This window comes from Typopeltis vanoorti, chromosome 19 (genome assembly GCF_054136105.1).
Source record: "Typopeltis vanoorti isolate ZY-2024b chromosome 19, IOZ_Tvanoo_1.0, whole genome shotgun sequence".
Classification (NCBI taxonomy): Eukaryota; Metazoa; Arthropoda; class Arachnida; order Uropygi; family Thelyphonidae; genus Typopeltis; species Typopeltis vanoorti.
The window spans coordinates 82,203,188-82,220,023 of NC_143567.1; the positions used below are offsets into that span (position 1 = coordinate 82,203,188).

Below are 16,836 nucleotides of genomic sequence, written 5' to 3' on the forward strand. Positions count from 1 at the left end.
TGATTGTGTAGTAATTGGTGGATAAACGCCTCACTTCAATCATCATTTCCTGGGGTGGAGATAATTACAATGACCTGTTCTAAAAGAAAACAAAAAGAAACTTCCTATCCAACGTCATACTCCAACAAAAAAACTCTAAACAATCCTTTAAATATTTCAATTACGTACACTTTACTTAACCGGCGGTTAATATACCGGGTGATTATAAAATAACGTCAAGTGTTCCGTGCTCACCAGCGAGTAATATGGACGAAACACAAATATTCGGTAGACGTACACATGGGGATTCGATTTAACGAAAAAAAAATAGTACCAAAAGTCGCCCAAAGGGGATATTTTGGCGCTGTTTACCGAGTAAAATGCATTAATTTACATTATCGCGTTTCTTGTGAGTGATCATGCAATAAAAGGAAAGCCTGTGAGATTTCTTATCATTCGTAGACGAACTGCTTTTCGATGCCTCTTACCTTACGTGAGCGTGCTTTGTTAGTCAAACTCTATTATCAGTGGAACAATAATGCCAGTGCTTGTCTTTGTGATTTTCGGCGTATGAAAAATTTACGAAAAGGACCGATTAGCGTAACAAACTTACGAAAACTCATTCGGTGATTTGAAACTACTGGAACTCTAGCAGTGCAGGTAGGCAGGGGACACAAACCAATCAATCACCAACAAGTTGAACAAGTTGCAACTGCTATTGTGGAACAGGAGATGACGAATGTGCAGGGTACCAGCAGTGCACGAGATATCCTGGCAAACGGATATCGTATACACAACGGTGTGGAAAATCCTACATCAGATGTTGAAGTTTTACCCCTATAAAATCAGTCATGTTCAAGTATTGCGCCCTAGTGATGCGACCACACGAATCGACTTATCTTTGAGATTCTTAGCGCGCATGGAAGTGGATGATGCATGGCCGTGGCAGATTTTATGGAGTGACAAAGCGCACTTTTATTTGAACGGCGATAATAACACACGCAACTGTCGCATTTGGGCTGCAACTAATCCGCACGTGTGTCTGCAGATGCCTATCCACTCGCCCAAAGTCACAGTGTGTGTGGTGCGGATCTACGGCATCTTTTATCATCGGTCCATACTTTTATGAGGAAAATCGCCAAAATAAACCACTGATCTGTTCTGTCAATGCTAACAGGTATGCCAATATGCTACAGAACTTTGTGGTTCCACAACTGCAGTAAAGAGGATGTCTCGATTCGACCATCTTCATGCAGGATGGTGCACCACCCCACATCGGACTTCAGGTACAGCGTGTTTTGCGACAACATTTCTCTGACAGAAGAATCATTAGTCGTGCATTTCCCACGCCATGGCCACCGAGATCGCCTGATCTCAATCCTTGTGACTTTTAGCTATGGGGATTTCTTAAAAGCATTGTGTATCAAGGAGATGTACCCGATATTCCAACTTTGAAAGATCGAATAACGTTACGTGAGACAAATCAATTCCGATATGTTGCGAGCCACTGTGGAAAATTTCGTGCACCGTATGCAGTTCCTGGAACATCAGAATGGTGGTCATATTGAACTTCATTTGTAATTAACAATAAACGTCATGAAATTGATGTGTGCTGCCTCTCATTTGCCATTTAGTTATTCATTAGTCACACCTACTAAAATTAATTTGGCAGCGCCAAAATATCCTCTGTTGGCGACTTTTGGTACTATTTTTTTTTTCTTTTTTTTCGTTAAATCGAATTCCCATGTTCCACTGTGTACGTCTACCGAATATTGGTGTGTTTCGTCCAATACATTACTCTCTAGGGGGCTCTGAACACTTGACGTTATTTTTAATCACCCGGTACGTTAGGAAAAACATTAAACATTTCCTGGTGTATAATTAATGTGGATTTTAATCTGTGCTGTTGGAAAAACTTGCAGTACCGAAAACCAACACAGAGATTTTCCACAAATGCTTTCAACATACAGCCGTTAAGAACTACAGAAAATTACTCGCCGATATAAACACACACACACACACACTGGTAATTATGCATTAAATAAACTTAGTAATATATTAAACATGTATGATGTAACTATGGCTATGTAATCGTATAATCGAAGATATATAAAAAGTGAATATCTATTATGCTGTACCTACCCTCATCCATGTGTATTGTTGTAGTAACCAGTATGGCAATCATCATTTTGTTACGGACATGTATTTATATTTATTATTGTAATATCTGCTTGTATATTTATGATCCCATATTTTAAATGTTTGTCCCATATTGTATATCATCCCATTATATGAATGTCGTCTTATGTTGTATATCGTTTCATATTATAATTCCCCCCCCCTTGCATTTTATTTTATCTAATATGTATTATATATTAATAAAGCGTACTGCCATTAGATATTGTAATTATTATCTGTAATTTATCTTATATTGTATTGTGCTATATGAATTGCGCTGCATTGATGTTATTGTAAAGTAGAAACGTCGTGGAGACCGCGGAATAAACTGGATCTGGTAAGCCACATAAAATCACTGAGCGGGACCGCACAGAGTGTAAATCGCACAAAGGAAAACAATCGCCTGTCTTCGTCTGAAATACTCGCCACCAAGTTCAGAAATGGCTTCGTAAGCAACACCAAAAGACATCGGTTCTAGGGGATCTGAAGACGATGAGTTTCCATGGTCGCGCACAAACTTAATATCAGGAAGGACGTCCACGGTAAAGTCAAGTGGTGGAAATCTTGCCGCCGCTGACTCTGTATAGGTGGAAGTTATCATAGGTGAAAATCGCTCTTCAGAATTTGGCAGTTCAATGTGGGAGCGTGACTGTGACGGCTGCTATGAGAACGCTACCTGTACGAATGTGTTGTTTCAAAGATGAAATTTGGCGACAAGGAATCATAATCAGGGGCTTTTTTTTTTGTTGTTGTTTTGGTTGGGACCGAGCCATAAAAAAAATAATAAAAATAAAAACACAAATCCCTCCCATGAAAACATAAAACAACTACTTCCAGAAACAGAGAAACTTACGCTTCGCGCTGGAATGATATTCTAGGCAATTTTCGCTTCCAACTTTATGGTAACATTTCAGTCAAGGTCCATTTTGCTAACCCATGAAGAATTTAATGAGATGGATGTTGGATAACTTTGCTAGTGAGAATGCCTGTGGGATGAATTGGAACGCCGAGCTTTAAGCCTAATTGCTCGGCATTAGTGACTGAACTAACCGATGTTCTACTGGAAGGGAATTACCTTACCCCAGCAACGTCCAAAATTATTGTAAAGCCGTCACAGAAAGCGAAATGGTGTTATATGAGCAAAGGGTAGACCAACTCCGCATTACTGCCTTTTAGATAACAACGAGAGATTGGGTGAGCAGGGATATATTTGATCAGATCCTAGCGTAAATGAATAATACATTTTTAATTCCAGGTGAGTTATATGCTTTATATTGCTATTAAGAAACCTTTCAGTAAGACGAGAAGAGTGTTCCCTCCTCCCTAGCCATCTCCTGATGAGGCAACAAAAAGTGCCGAAACATGTTTCTTGAATGGGGGAACTCAAGATTTAACCCTCTCATGCATGAATTTTCATATTCATTTATAAAAAATTATAATGGCATGATACAGTCCCATTTAACAGTATTACCATGAAATCATTAAGTTTTGCTAAATTTTTGTCCTGTATATGTTAAAAACGATGTCCTCATCTGAGGACATCATCACTAACGTCAACAGACTACAGACATATTTCTACGGAAATGACTTAGACTAAGGAATTTATTTTTATTGAAAGACATTACAAGTATGACAAAACAGATTATAATCAATTTATATTTTGCCGACACACTGCATGAATAATCATAATTTGGATTAGTTAGTACATACAAAAAAGTAGAACAATTAGAACTTGCAGTAGAGCTATGTAAATCAAGAGCAGTCTTATTCTCTTTGCCTCATTTTGTATGGAAAGACTGAAAACATTCCGGACAAATTGGAACCTCACATCTACCACAGATGTATCTTGTTTTACTCTTGCAGTATACATCTCTGCAACGATTGACATTAGCACTTGTTGTCTTCTTTGACGGAAGTGTCCACCGCCGTCAAAACGTTTCTATGTGGCACAGAGTGAGTTTTGCGTTTCTTTAGTGCTGGTGGTGTATGACGTGAAGGGCGTCCTCGTTTCTTTGTACCTAGCTGAGCTAAACCTTGATATATCAAAGCAGTTGCTACTCTTGATTTGAATTCCAACAAATCTAATTTTTCTTTTTCTTCCCATTTTCAAATGATCCGTGCATTACAAACAAGTACGTTCAACATATGGTAAAAAATTCTCACATACCATCGTTTATTCCTGGTATCATTTCGATACAAAGCCACAAGCGAATCCATAAGGTCCACTCCATCCATATATTTGTTACAAACAGCTATGCTGCGAGGTAGAGGAATTTCAACTTACTTTTTTCTTTCCGGCTGAACCTCTGACATACACTGACAGGCTCCTTTCCTTAGTAGCTAGATACCACATGCACTAATGAATTACAACCCATCTAGTGAGAGTAATGCCATCAGAGGATGTGGTAACTGACATATTTCTCGTCCCATCGTCTGCAAATCCTTTTCATTTTTCAGTTTCTTGTCAGCACCTTGAAGTAGATTTCTTCTGCATGCACCCACATAATAAATATCATTTTCCCTTAGTTTCTTAATTAGGGGGATGCTCGTGAAGAAGTTGCCTGCATATACCTTGAAGTTCTTACCAGCAAGATCATGACAAGGATCTGCACCTACATAAAGACCAAAACAATATACATAGCCTGAAATGCCTGCCCTCACCCACATTTTGAAACCCCATTTTTTTTGGTTTCTTAGGTAAGTATTGTTTTAGTTGTGAACCTTCCTTGAATGGAATCATCAACTCATCTACACTCTGAAATTCTTCTGAACTGACAGCAGCATGAAATGTTTGCAGCACTGGTCTTATACGTATTGCTTTGTTATTATTATTATTGGTAGGTAATTGTGTCTGAATCAACAAAATGCAAATATCGCCTTATGTCCTCCCATCCGTTCACTGACATAGCATCAGCTATAACATCCATACACAGTACATGCCATGTTCAGAAGATCAATACTGCCTTACCCGTGGGTACTTTATGTATCATGACAAGTACAATTCCAAGGTAAATTTTGAGTTCAGTCACAGTAAGTGCTAAATTATCTTTGCCTTTACGGCATGCATACAGATTAGTTTGTTTCACAATTTTACCCATCAATTCACCTGGAAACAGCTGTGGGGAAATATATGTGTCCTCATATGAGGCTCTTATGCATGAGTGGATTAATTAGATTTAGAATTTTGTAAGACTGAAATGTAGTCTAACATAAGAGGACTACCAATAAGCGATGTGCGTCTCTGTGGGTCTTAAAAGGGAAAAAAAAAAAAAAAAAAAATCAAAATTTAGGAGAAATTAGTTTTCATGTGTCCCTTTGGAGGGCATCGCGATCTGTCAAGAAACATGTCGGGATGGTGGGAAAGAGACTAATTAGTGGTAAGAGTTTTCATTTTAATTTATGAATTTCTTATTCCAACTGTACTCTGCAAGGCCAAGAAACTGGCAGATGACAGAACTGTTAAAAAGAGGTTTGGTCCGATTTTCTAATACTTATAACTATATTTTAATACACTGAAAGCAAAGCATTATGGCAGAGGTCTCCAACCGAATGGCTACCGGAACTATTGCAGTCGCAAGGCATTTATGCAACAGATGATGGAATACACACTCCGCGCGGTTAGCCTAGTGGCTATGCGCTTCGCAACCATATGCCTGGGGAAGGAGTGTCCTAGGTTCGATTCCCGTCGGTGACGTGAGGAGCTGAAGGATCTTCCTCAGACATATCCAAGTTAGCCAGTCTTGGGCGTGGACAGCAGGGTTTTTTTCCCCAGTTTATTCTGGGGTTTTTCATTCCGCAAAGCAGGCAAACTGGCCTTCAGAACTTGGGGCCATAGGATACAGGCCACTACAGGCCATAGGATACACCGGGGCATAGGGCTGACCACCTTATCCTGTAAACGGAGTGAGGTCCGATGATTAATGGACCCTCGACACCGCAAAGTAAAAGAGGGTATAAAGAAGATGACATGACAGAAGATGACATACACACACACACATATATACAAATATTAGCATATTCCATCTTCTGCCGCGTAAATGCCTTGTAACCACTATAGTTCCGGTAGTCAGTAATTTGGTCGGAGAAATCTGCCAATAATGCTTTGCTTTTTAATAAATGTATCTTCATAAGATACATCTAAGTTTTGTCATACAAATTAAAAAAAAATATACAGTATTTTATTGCATTCAGAATATTTCTTAATAAATAGTAATAATGAATATTTTTTCGGTATTTGAAACGTTTGCCTGATTATATTAAATGATTATTTTTGCAATGATTAAGTTAGCAAAGCTATTTTACAGTTTCCAGACATCCGAACATAATCCATGTAATTGAAGCGAATTGATTCTTCAATCTATCACCGAATCAGTTGTCGCTGTATTCGTAGTGAGGTAAATAAAACTTAAGAAATTTTCTCACTGCTCTTTTTTTAATATTGAATGTTTTCAGAGAAAAAAAAAGGTAGGTTAATTTTTATGGTAATTTCTTAATCATCCATAGAAAGTACCTGTTTGTTTCGAAACAGATGTCATAAGCCAGAATTTCTCATTGCTTTTTTTTTTTTTAAAATAATAAATTATTCTCCTTTTAGAAGGACAGTAATTTGATATTTACAGGGATTTTTTTTTCTTTTCTAAAAGAAAGGCACACGTGAGACTTATGCCACTATCTCATGGTCTCACTTTTCGGTAGGATGAGGGCTCTTTAGGAGAGATCAAATAAAACAGAAAAAATTCAAGTGTCAGAAATATTTCAGAATCGTACTTAAGATAATGATTAGGTTCCATTGATATCAACATTTCATTTATTCATTTAATTTCGAAGAATCTGTAAAGCCGAGTACGAGTATATATATATATGTCAGATATGTCAGAAATTTGTTTTATCTGGTTTTATCGATTGAAAAGCCAATTTTCAATCGATAAAAAATCGAAAATCGAAGAACTACATAACATATGAATAATGGGAGAAGCTGCTAGTTCCGATTTTGAAACTGCCGAAATTTTCAAGAAAAATCTGAAAGAGATGATAAAAGATAAAGGCTATTTGCTAGAGCAGATTTTTAACGTACATGAAATCGGACTGTTCTGGAAAGAATGCCAGAACGAACTTTCATTCACAGAGAAGCTACATCGGCGCCTGGTTTTAAGGCATTTAAAGATAGGATTACGCTTCTTCTTGGAGGAAATGCTGCTGGTCTTAAATTAAAACCATTTCTTGTTTGCCATTCACAAAACCCCAGAGCTTTGAAAAACATTGACAAGAATAAGTTGCCGTTTACTACAGGAGTAATCCTAAGGCTTGGATGACATTTGTTTTATTCGAAGACTGGTTCGTAAATTGTTTTATTCCAGAAGTACATACTACCTTTTAAAATTCTATTGCTGCTTGACAATGCTCCAGGACATCCTCTTCACATCGGCGATTTGAATGAAAATATAAATGTGATGTATCTACCGCCCAATACAACAGCTGTGATTCAATCTATGGATCAAGGTTCGATTACTACATTCAATACATATTATTCAAGACATATCTGAAAACTACATTTTCTCAAGAAATAACAGCAATGGACAGCTATGCTATAACATTACGCGATTTTTGGAAAAATTACGATATTAACCAATGTATCCAGAACATTGGAACTTCATGGAAGGAAGTATCCAAACAATGTTGGAAGAAGTTACTACTGCAGGAGACACTCGAAGAAGAATGCAATGAGCATAGTATATTAGAACAAATTAGTGAAGAAATCTTTGAAATTGCAAGAAAACTGGATCTAGAAATCAATATTATCAGTATTGAAGAATTAGCAGATCAAGAAGAAGGTGAACTGACTGATCAAGGCTTGATTTTCCAAAACGAAAGAGTTGTAGAAGAAGAAAGGAATAATGAGGAAGATGAAGAAGAGAAATCTTTAAAAAATTTACTGTGAAAGGATTAGCTGAAATATTTTCCACTAAATCAAGGACTTCAGCTACTTAAAAATATGGATCAAGACACTGATCGCTTCGCTAAAGACGAAAAGTAAATTCGAGAAGCACTCAGATATTATCGCGAAATACATGAAGAAGAAAACAAAACAAAAACCCAACAGACAAGATTAACCAATTTTCTGATTAAAAAAGCTACTCCCGATCGCAAGAAATAACCATATATTCCAAATGAGTGACAGTTACTTACCTGTTTAATTAAAGACACCGTTAATAAGTTTTTGGTTTATGTTTATGTTAACTAATATTTAAAGGAATTTCAAATTAAAGCAAAGTGCACCATTTTTGATGTGTTTATGCATTTTTTTCTTAAATTTTTCTTTCTTAATTGTGTATTTATATGTATATGTGCTGATAAATAATTTATAAATGTTTATATATTTTTAACCATTTTAAGTTAAATAGAAACCTAATTTATGAAAATATAACAGAAATCAAACAAATCAAGAATTTAAAAAGTCCTCAACTTACGTCAGAATCGACTTACGACGGAGACCTTGGAACGGAACCCCGTCGTAAGTCGAGGACTACCTGTATATATTCATTTAACTTCGAAGAGCGCGCGCTCTCTTATTATTATTATTCCTGATACCTCCAAGGAGTCCAAAGACTCATCGCGGGAGGACACCTACAACTGTCTCAACCACTACACCGAACCTCTACTACGAATCATCTCCATCAACCGCCCACCTCCACCACAACTAGTATTTTTGTCTGCAAATTGTGTGTGTTCTGAAGGGCCGATTTGTCTGTATGCGGGATGAAAAACACCCGCGTTTGCGGGAAAAAAAATCCTGCTACCTCCGTATGAGATCGGCTAACTCACCTTCGATTGAAATCATTCAGATAAAGATTCCTCCCGTCGCGACGAGAATCGAACTTAGGCCTATTCCAATCGAAGGGCGTAATGTACCGTCGTTTAACTATTCGAAGTTAAAGTGTGTGTGTGTGTGTGTGTGTGTGTGTGTGTGTGTGTGTGTGTGTGTGTGTGTGTGTGTGTGTGTGTGTGTGTGTGTGTGTGTGTGCGTGCGCCGTTGCGATATATATAAAAACGATAGTACATTAGTACCGTAGGTGAGCTGAAGTAGATAATCCAGATACCCTGCTCGTTTTTTCTCGAAAAAAATTTCATTTTTGGTGTTGGTGACTCAAAACCGTGATGTCACAAGATTTAATGACATTTATGAACATCTATATCCAGGGCCGAGTTTAAAGTTATGTACCTAAGCTATAACTTTTAAGAGCCTCCCCTCTCTCACTACTGGGTAAATTTTTAAGTTATCTATTACAGAGGAAAAAGCCCCTTGTGAGTCCCTAAGCTGTAGCTTGTCTAGCTTTATGTGTAAATATGACCCTGTCTATGCCCACATCGAGATTTCAATCCACAGTCTGTTGGTTCAAAATGTACTTTTTTTTAGTTCACTGAACGCTTTCCATAACTCAGAAATATGTTTATAGACAAGAATATCCTTTAAAAAAAAAAAAGGGAATTGTGAACTACAGAGTAGAACTTTTAACTGTTTTTGAACATGGAATGTTAATTATTGAATAAGTTTAACATCTCGATTCCCCTCCCCTCCGAAGTTTGATTATTTAATCCAGTAACTCAGAAAACTCGACCGTAGAACTCACAATTTCAGACAATGATACGAGTTCGGGTTTAAATCACGAGATGGTGGCTGCTATATGTCGTTCTCGGTTGTACTTTCATCCTGTTTTCTTTAAAATTATCGTTAGCCACGAGTTCAGCTATTGGCTGTCAGCCATTTTTCCAAAAGTCAGGTTTAAGAGAGCTCCACCTATTCGAATCTTCGGGAATAAAAAGACGATTTTTCGTTATTTTTAAGAAAATAAGTGGGAGGGGGGATCATTTCTATATTCTCCCAAAATCGCTTTTACAATTCCACTAGAGATGATGATACGTTCTTGATCAGCGCTTTCAGTTACTACCTGGTGAGGGCCCCCGTATTTCGGTTTGAACGCTACGCCACTCTCTCTGTAAAGAGAACCATAGTGGCCGCTGGTGATGTCTGTAATGTTTCATGCGCACTTTTCATAGTTATTTGTTCTTTGTATCAGTTCACATCGTTCACTACTTTTGGAGATGTTCGAATATTTTCAGAGTATAAAGTACATACATTCTTATGCCTAGGAATGGGCCCAGAAAATGATAATCTGTAATTCAAATTATTTTTATAGATAACTGTAACAGTTTTGATTACATTACTTGGGTCCTTGGGAAGATCAGTAAATTGCCAGCTGTGTTCCTGGGAACTTACATATGTCAATTCGTCCCTTTCTATTCCGTGTTTCTGAATAATAATAAAAAATCTTACCTGTACATACAAAAATAACACTAGTAATAAAGTTGTGTGGAAATAACGGAAACTCTGTAAACTTTTCATACTGGATCAAGTAATTTTCTGAAAGAGTAAAAAAAAAAAAAAAAAAGAAAAGTGTTACAGCTGAAGAAATTTTAATTCTGAATATTAATATTGCATAACAACTCAGGAATGTCATGTTTGGATGAAAAAAAGAAAAATAAAGCTATTCAAGAATTACTTTTAAAATTTTAATCTATAAAGAAAGTCAAAAGTTGTTAATAATCGTAACATTCCCGAAAACAATGAAAAAACAAAAAACTAGTTTTGCAGAGCACGAAGTATCACAGCTTTCAGAATAATAAAACTATAAATTGCTGGGTACTTACGTTATGGATGCCATCAGACTTCGTCTACCTCGTTCCAAACAGTTCATAACCAACCTGTTAAAAACACGATATATAAAGTATAATGTAACGTTGTTAAAATAAAGCCATGTAAGAATTCTGATAAGACCAACTTATCATTGTTTAGTTTGAAGATAACTGCGATCAGGTGTTCATTTTTTTTTTTTTCTGTCATATATCAGAACATGTACCTTTTGGTCACAAAATACTTTTTACAAAAGTTTTAAAAGATGAGTTATTTTAATTTTATTGTCGTGATTCTGTTAAGACGAAGAGACTGATTTAAACATGTAACATGTGCTGCGATTTAATTAAATGCTATTTTTCTTTATTGTTCTTTATTTTTCTTAATTGCAGTAATCTAGATAATTTTTCAGCAGTCTGATATTATTACTACGCGACACCTGCAAGGGAGTCCTGGGATTCATCGCGGGACGACACTCTACTCTATCTTCGCTAAATACATCTCACCCTCTCCACTACTACTTAATTTTCCTACTGCAACATTACTACCATCAACGCCATACCGCCCATCATCATTGCACAGTATTTTTTGTTTGTAAATTGCGTGTTCTGAAGGCATTGCACAGTGCTTTCAGTTACTACTTGGGGTGGGGAGCCCCACATTTCGGTTTAAACACCACGCCATTCTCCGTAACGAGACCCATCCTGGCCGCTGAAGATTGACACACGCCAATCAGATACGCTGTATCTCCTTAAGAAAGTTATGCCAGGACACACACACACACACACTGTCTCTCTGGAGAGATTTTATTGAAATTTTAATATTTGAAACTCTTACAATTGGTCAGGCGATTCAAGTTTTTGTTTCAATCCATCTACCAGAGTTTTATTGGAAAAACATTCAGTTTGAAGGTTTTTACCAAGTGCGTAATTATTGAAGTTATTAACTCAGTTACCTTAATAATTACGCCCTGGCTGAATGGAATTTAATGAGGTCTTAGGATCTCTCAATCGAAAGACACGAGTTCGATTTTAGTAATGACGAGAGCAATGTTTATATGGAATTTTTCAGCTGAAGATGAATTAGCCGATCTGAACACGAAGACGTGTTCAGATCGGCTGATAAAACGCTTTCCCATATACAGGATGATAAAACCCTCGAAGACGCGGGTTTTATCATCCTGTATGTGGGAAATCGGCTGCAGAATTCAGTTTATAGAAAAATACTATTGGTAGGTAGTAGATGAAATAGTGGAGGTGGTGGATTGTGTAATGTATGGAATGAGTCCTTAGAGGTGTCCCGTTTTGAATAATATTCAATATTGGTTTCAATATGGCCATCTGTAGTGACAAAATTATATGTCAGAGGTATATAAATCAAAAAGGTGTAAATGTGTCATAAACGAGGCATAACCTTTGACATAATTGCAGTTTAAGTACTAGCAATCCGTGGAGGTTTTGAAACATTTAAATTTGTTGGTTTTCGCGAAAAGCAAAGAAATGTCAACGATCGAAAATTCAACACTACAATTTCAGTTTGGTGGAGGTGCAGAAGTCATTTATCTAGACGTTTCAAAAATTTGATATCAATTAATGCATTCACTTTGGACTACAAAAGAACCACGAAATTTTTAAACTCGGCTATTTGTAAAGATATGATATCGAACTTGGAGATACAATCAACTCCTTTTAGGTGCTGATTGGTCATGAAATCCTATGGAAGGCAATGCCTTCTTATCCTCTCGAAGCGTTGCTGACCTTGGAGTTTGAAATTTGCTGTTCACCTTCATGGAAAATGTGAAGCATGCAATTAGTTCTGTATTTTACTAGCAGAAGTGGGTTGACCATTAGAAAATATGCGTTTACTTCGAAATACCTATCCCTATCGCCTTGTAAAAACACGAAAATAATTGCACACTTTCTAGTTGCATATCTCCATCTCCCTTGTAAAAAAAAAAATAAATAAATAAAAATAGAAATGCATTGCATGCTTTACATTTTCTATGAAGCCAAACAGCAAATTTCAAATGTCTTCTGAGCAGAGGATGCTGCCTTCCACAAGATTTCATGGCTGATCAACATGTAAAAGATTGAAGTTTTCAAAGTGTGATTATCTTTATGCAAATTCTGAGCGCTGAAAACGTTTTGTGGTTCTTTCATGATCCAGAGGTAATCAACTACATATCAAATTTTTGAAATTTCAAGGTGAATGATGATTTTTGCACTGAGAACATTATTATTGACTGGATATCTCTATGTAAACCAAAACTCGTTGCAGGAGACACCTTAACTGTTAGTTATAAGAGCGTTATGCATAATGCTCATTTGGCTTATACACAAGACAAAAAATAGTATATAATTTTTAAGCTATGATGCATAAAAATTTCGCTCTTTTAAAAAAAAAAAATATATTCTCATAGCAGGCCTGTGGAAGTGAGTGGCGTTTGAATCCATAGTGCAAAGTTGCCCAAAGAAGGCTGTTCTGAGTTGAAATCTAGTCGTAGACTAGAGGAACGTTTTCTGATCCATTCTTCAACCGTTTCTTGAGGGTGATGTCAGACAAGGATAAGTAGAATTTTTCTTTCAGAAACTTTTTTTCCAGTTAACTCAAGAGAATCGACAGTAAAACTCTCACTATTTTAGACAATATGCTGCATTAGGGTTGTGGACCAGAGATGATAGCACTTATCTGCTTTTCTTTTTTTGCTGGATGCCTTTTATTATTATTATCTGAGACCTCCAGGGAGTCAAGGACTCATTGAGGGAGGCTGTAAATTACCCAACCCAGCTATCATACCTTCCCTTAAATTTATTTACACTAGATACACTCGGGCAAATTATTCCACTCACTCACTGCTCTCTGAGAGAAAAACCTAGCTCTTACCCCTTTCTTGACTGAGAACAACCTTAACTTCCATGGAAGCCCCTGTGTTCTCTCCCCACCTTCCATATAACGAAAATTTTCATCATTTGAAATGCTATAACACCCATTCATAACACCCTCTATCATATTACTGCTCTTTCCTCTGTTAACCAGTCTGTAATTCACATACTCGCAATCTGTCCTCTTAATCTAAATCCCATAATCCGGATATAATCTTTGTAACTTTTCTTTGCATCTTTCCCACAGCTTCTTTATCCCCTTGGAACCCAGGAGACCAAATCAGCGCACACTAATCGAAGTGTGGTCTTATCAAAGCCTTATAGAGGTAAAATTACTTCCTTATCCTTACATGTCAAGGTTCGCTTCAGCATAGAAATTATTCTCCGAGTTGTATTTGCAACTTTTACTATGTGATCTTTGAACTTTAAATTCTTATCCACCAATACACCAAGATCCCTTGCCTCTTTAGTTTCTTGTAGCATAACCCCGCTAATATAATATGCCACTGGATCTCTGATCATGCCAAAGTGCATAACTTTACACTTATTAACATTAAACTAACAGCCAATTTCGTTTGCTCAGATTTCCAGTCAGTTCAAATCATTTTGTAATTGCTGAATATCAGTAGCATCCCTGATTGCCGTGCCTATCTTTGTATCATCAGCAAACAATTGCAAATATGATGACAGACCCTGCTTGAAGTCATTAATGTACAGATTGAACAATAATAATGGCCCAAGGACTGAACCCTGAGATATACCACACAAGATTTAAGGTAACCCTGAGGGTTACCTTAAATCTTGCATTTACACCCACTGTACACCACTTTTTGATATCTGTCTGTTAACCATCCCCTGATCCAAGTCAATAGATTATGTTCCAATCCCATATTCTCCAGTTTATGCAACAGCCTATAGTGTGGTACCCTATTAAATGCCTTAGAAAAATCCAACATTATCATAGTGTATGCATTCCCTTTATCCAGCTCGGCTGTAACATTATAAAATATATGAGCAAATTGCTAACACATAACCTTCCTTTAGTAAACCCATGCTGCAGAGTACAGAATTATTGTCTACCCATTTCTATATGCAACTTCTTACTAACTTCTCTAAAATCTTCACTATCACACCAGAAATACTAATAGGTTGGTAGTTGGACACATCAGTTTTTGCACCACCCTTGTGCAATGGAACTATTACATTTCTTCCATTCCTGAGCTGAGACTCAAGTTATACAAATGTGTGAAAGGCCTAGCCAATTCAACAGAACATTCCTTTAACAAATGGGCAGCTATTCCATTTGTCCCTATTGACAAATTCTCATCCAGGTTATGCAAAAGCTCTTCAACCTCATTTTCGTGAACCTCTAGCTCTCCAGCCAACGTAGCAGTAGCACTGTGCACTATACTACATATACCTAGTTGACAATCAATTTTTTGAACTACATTTTTAATATAAATTTTATTAAAGAACAAATTAACATTATTCAATTCTATAATCGCCACCATTAATTATAACCTTATTCCAACGATCTACTAAGTTTAGAATTCCTTTTTTGAAAAGTTTTCTTTGGAGGCAAAAAATGATATCAAACTCCTTTGGACATCATCTTCTGAACAGAAGGTTTTATTTCTTATGTTGTGTTCTAAGGACCTGAATAAGTGAGTCACTAGGGGCAATATGCGATGAATATGGAGGATGTGGTAGAAGTTCCCATCCTAACTGCCTAATTTTTTCTTGAGTCATTCTTGAAGAATGTGGTTTTGCATTATCTTGCTGCAAAATTACCCTTTTTCGATTGACAAGTGAATGACGTTTGATTAATAATGCTTGATGTAGTCGCTCTAATTGTTTACAGTAGATGGCTGCTGATAGTCTTACCTTGTTCCATGAATTCGTAATGAATAATTCCATGAACAGCCCACCAAACGCACAACAGAACCTTTTGTGGATGACGTTCATCTTGAGGTGTTGGAATTGGAGTTTGATTTGGAGAAAGCCACTGTTTTTTGCGTTTATTATTCTTATTACAGCATCCATTTTTCACCACCAGTTACGACTCGTTCCAAAAAGGGGTCATTTTGTTGTCTGGTCAACAATGAATTGCAAATCGCCCGTCTCTGTGCTTTGTTTTCTGACAGTTCATGCAGTACCCATGTACTCTGTTTAAGAACCTTGCCACTCTTATGTAAGTGCTCTTGGACAGTTGACCACGATGAATTAAGTTTCTCTGCTAATTCTTGTATGGTTTGTTTTGGATCTGATTCAACGAGTCAAGAGTCATCATCTAGAGTAAGAGATCTTCCAGGTATAGGACGATCAGAGAGATCAAAATTTTCTGTAAATCTAAACCATTGCTGACATTTGTTAACCTTCAATACGTCTCCATAAGTTGAGCAAATGATTTTGGTAGCCTCGGTAGCATTCTTTCCTTGGTGAAACAAAAACAGCATACAATGACTTAAATGGTGCTCTTCAACTTCAAAGTCCGCCATATTAAAAAAAAATAATCTAAAATTTAAAAAAAAAATTTTTAAATAGAAAAGTAATGCTAATGTTTAAATAAAAATCAAATTTAATAATTTATGTTATTTACCAAAAACCAATCAGCTAAAAATGACCTATTAAAAATAATTCATTACTTTCTGGTCCCCCTCATATCAGCAAAGCAAGCACTGAACTGAACAATCTCCTTAGCTTCTGACACTCGTGTACCATCTTTACCATCTGCATTCAATAAAGTTATTCTTCCACATTCATTCTTTCTTTTGCTTGCAGCATAACGATAAAATTCTTTTGGATTACTTTTCATAACTCCTCTCGCTCTTATTCTCACGATACTCTTTTCACATCATATTCTTGTGGATTTCTAGCTTAATAAGGCTGCACATCCATTTCACACCCAACCTATTTACGCTTCGAACACTAGGGATACATTTAGATACCCCTCATTCAAGCACTTTTTCAAAGATTCCAATGCATTGCTGACATTTTTTCCATTCAGTAACTGATACCATGGGACCAAAGATTCTTCTAAGTCGATCATAATTTCCAGCTTTGTAGTTCAGCATGTAGCCTGTTTTAATCGGAGCTTCGATACAAGTA

At 36.7% G+C, this 16,836-nt stretch overlaps 1 long non-coding RNA gene across 1 annotated transcript in view; it reads right to left on the minus strand.

Annotated features, from left to right (window-relative positions):
- LOC150096298 (uncharacterized) overlaps nucleotides 1–10,926 on the minus strand; it is a 28,697-nt gene extending 17,771 nt beyond the window's left edge. Inside the window, exons 1-2 of the long non-coding RNA XR_016549976.1 lie at nucleotides 10,864–10,926; nucleotides 10,490–10,576 (exon numbers count right to left, since the gene is read on the minus strand). This is a non-coding gene — a long non-coding RNA (uncharacterized LOC150096298). The remainder of the gene's footprint in view (nucleotides 1–10,489; nucleotides 10,577–10,863) is intronic.
- Between the last annotated feature and the right edge of the window lie 5,910 nt (nucleotides 10,927–16,836).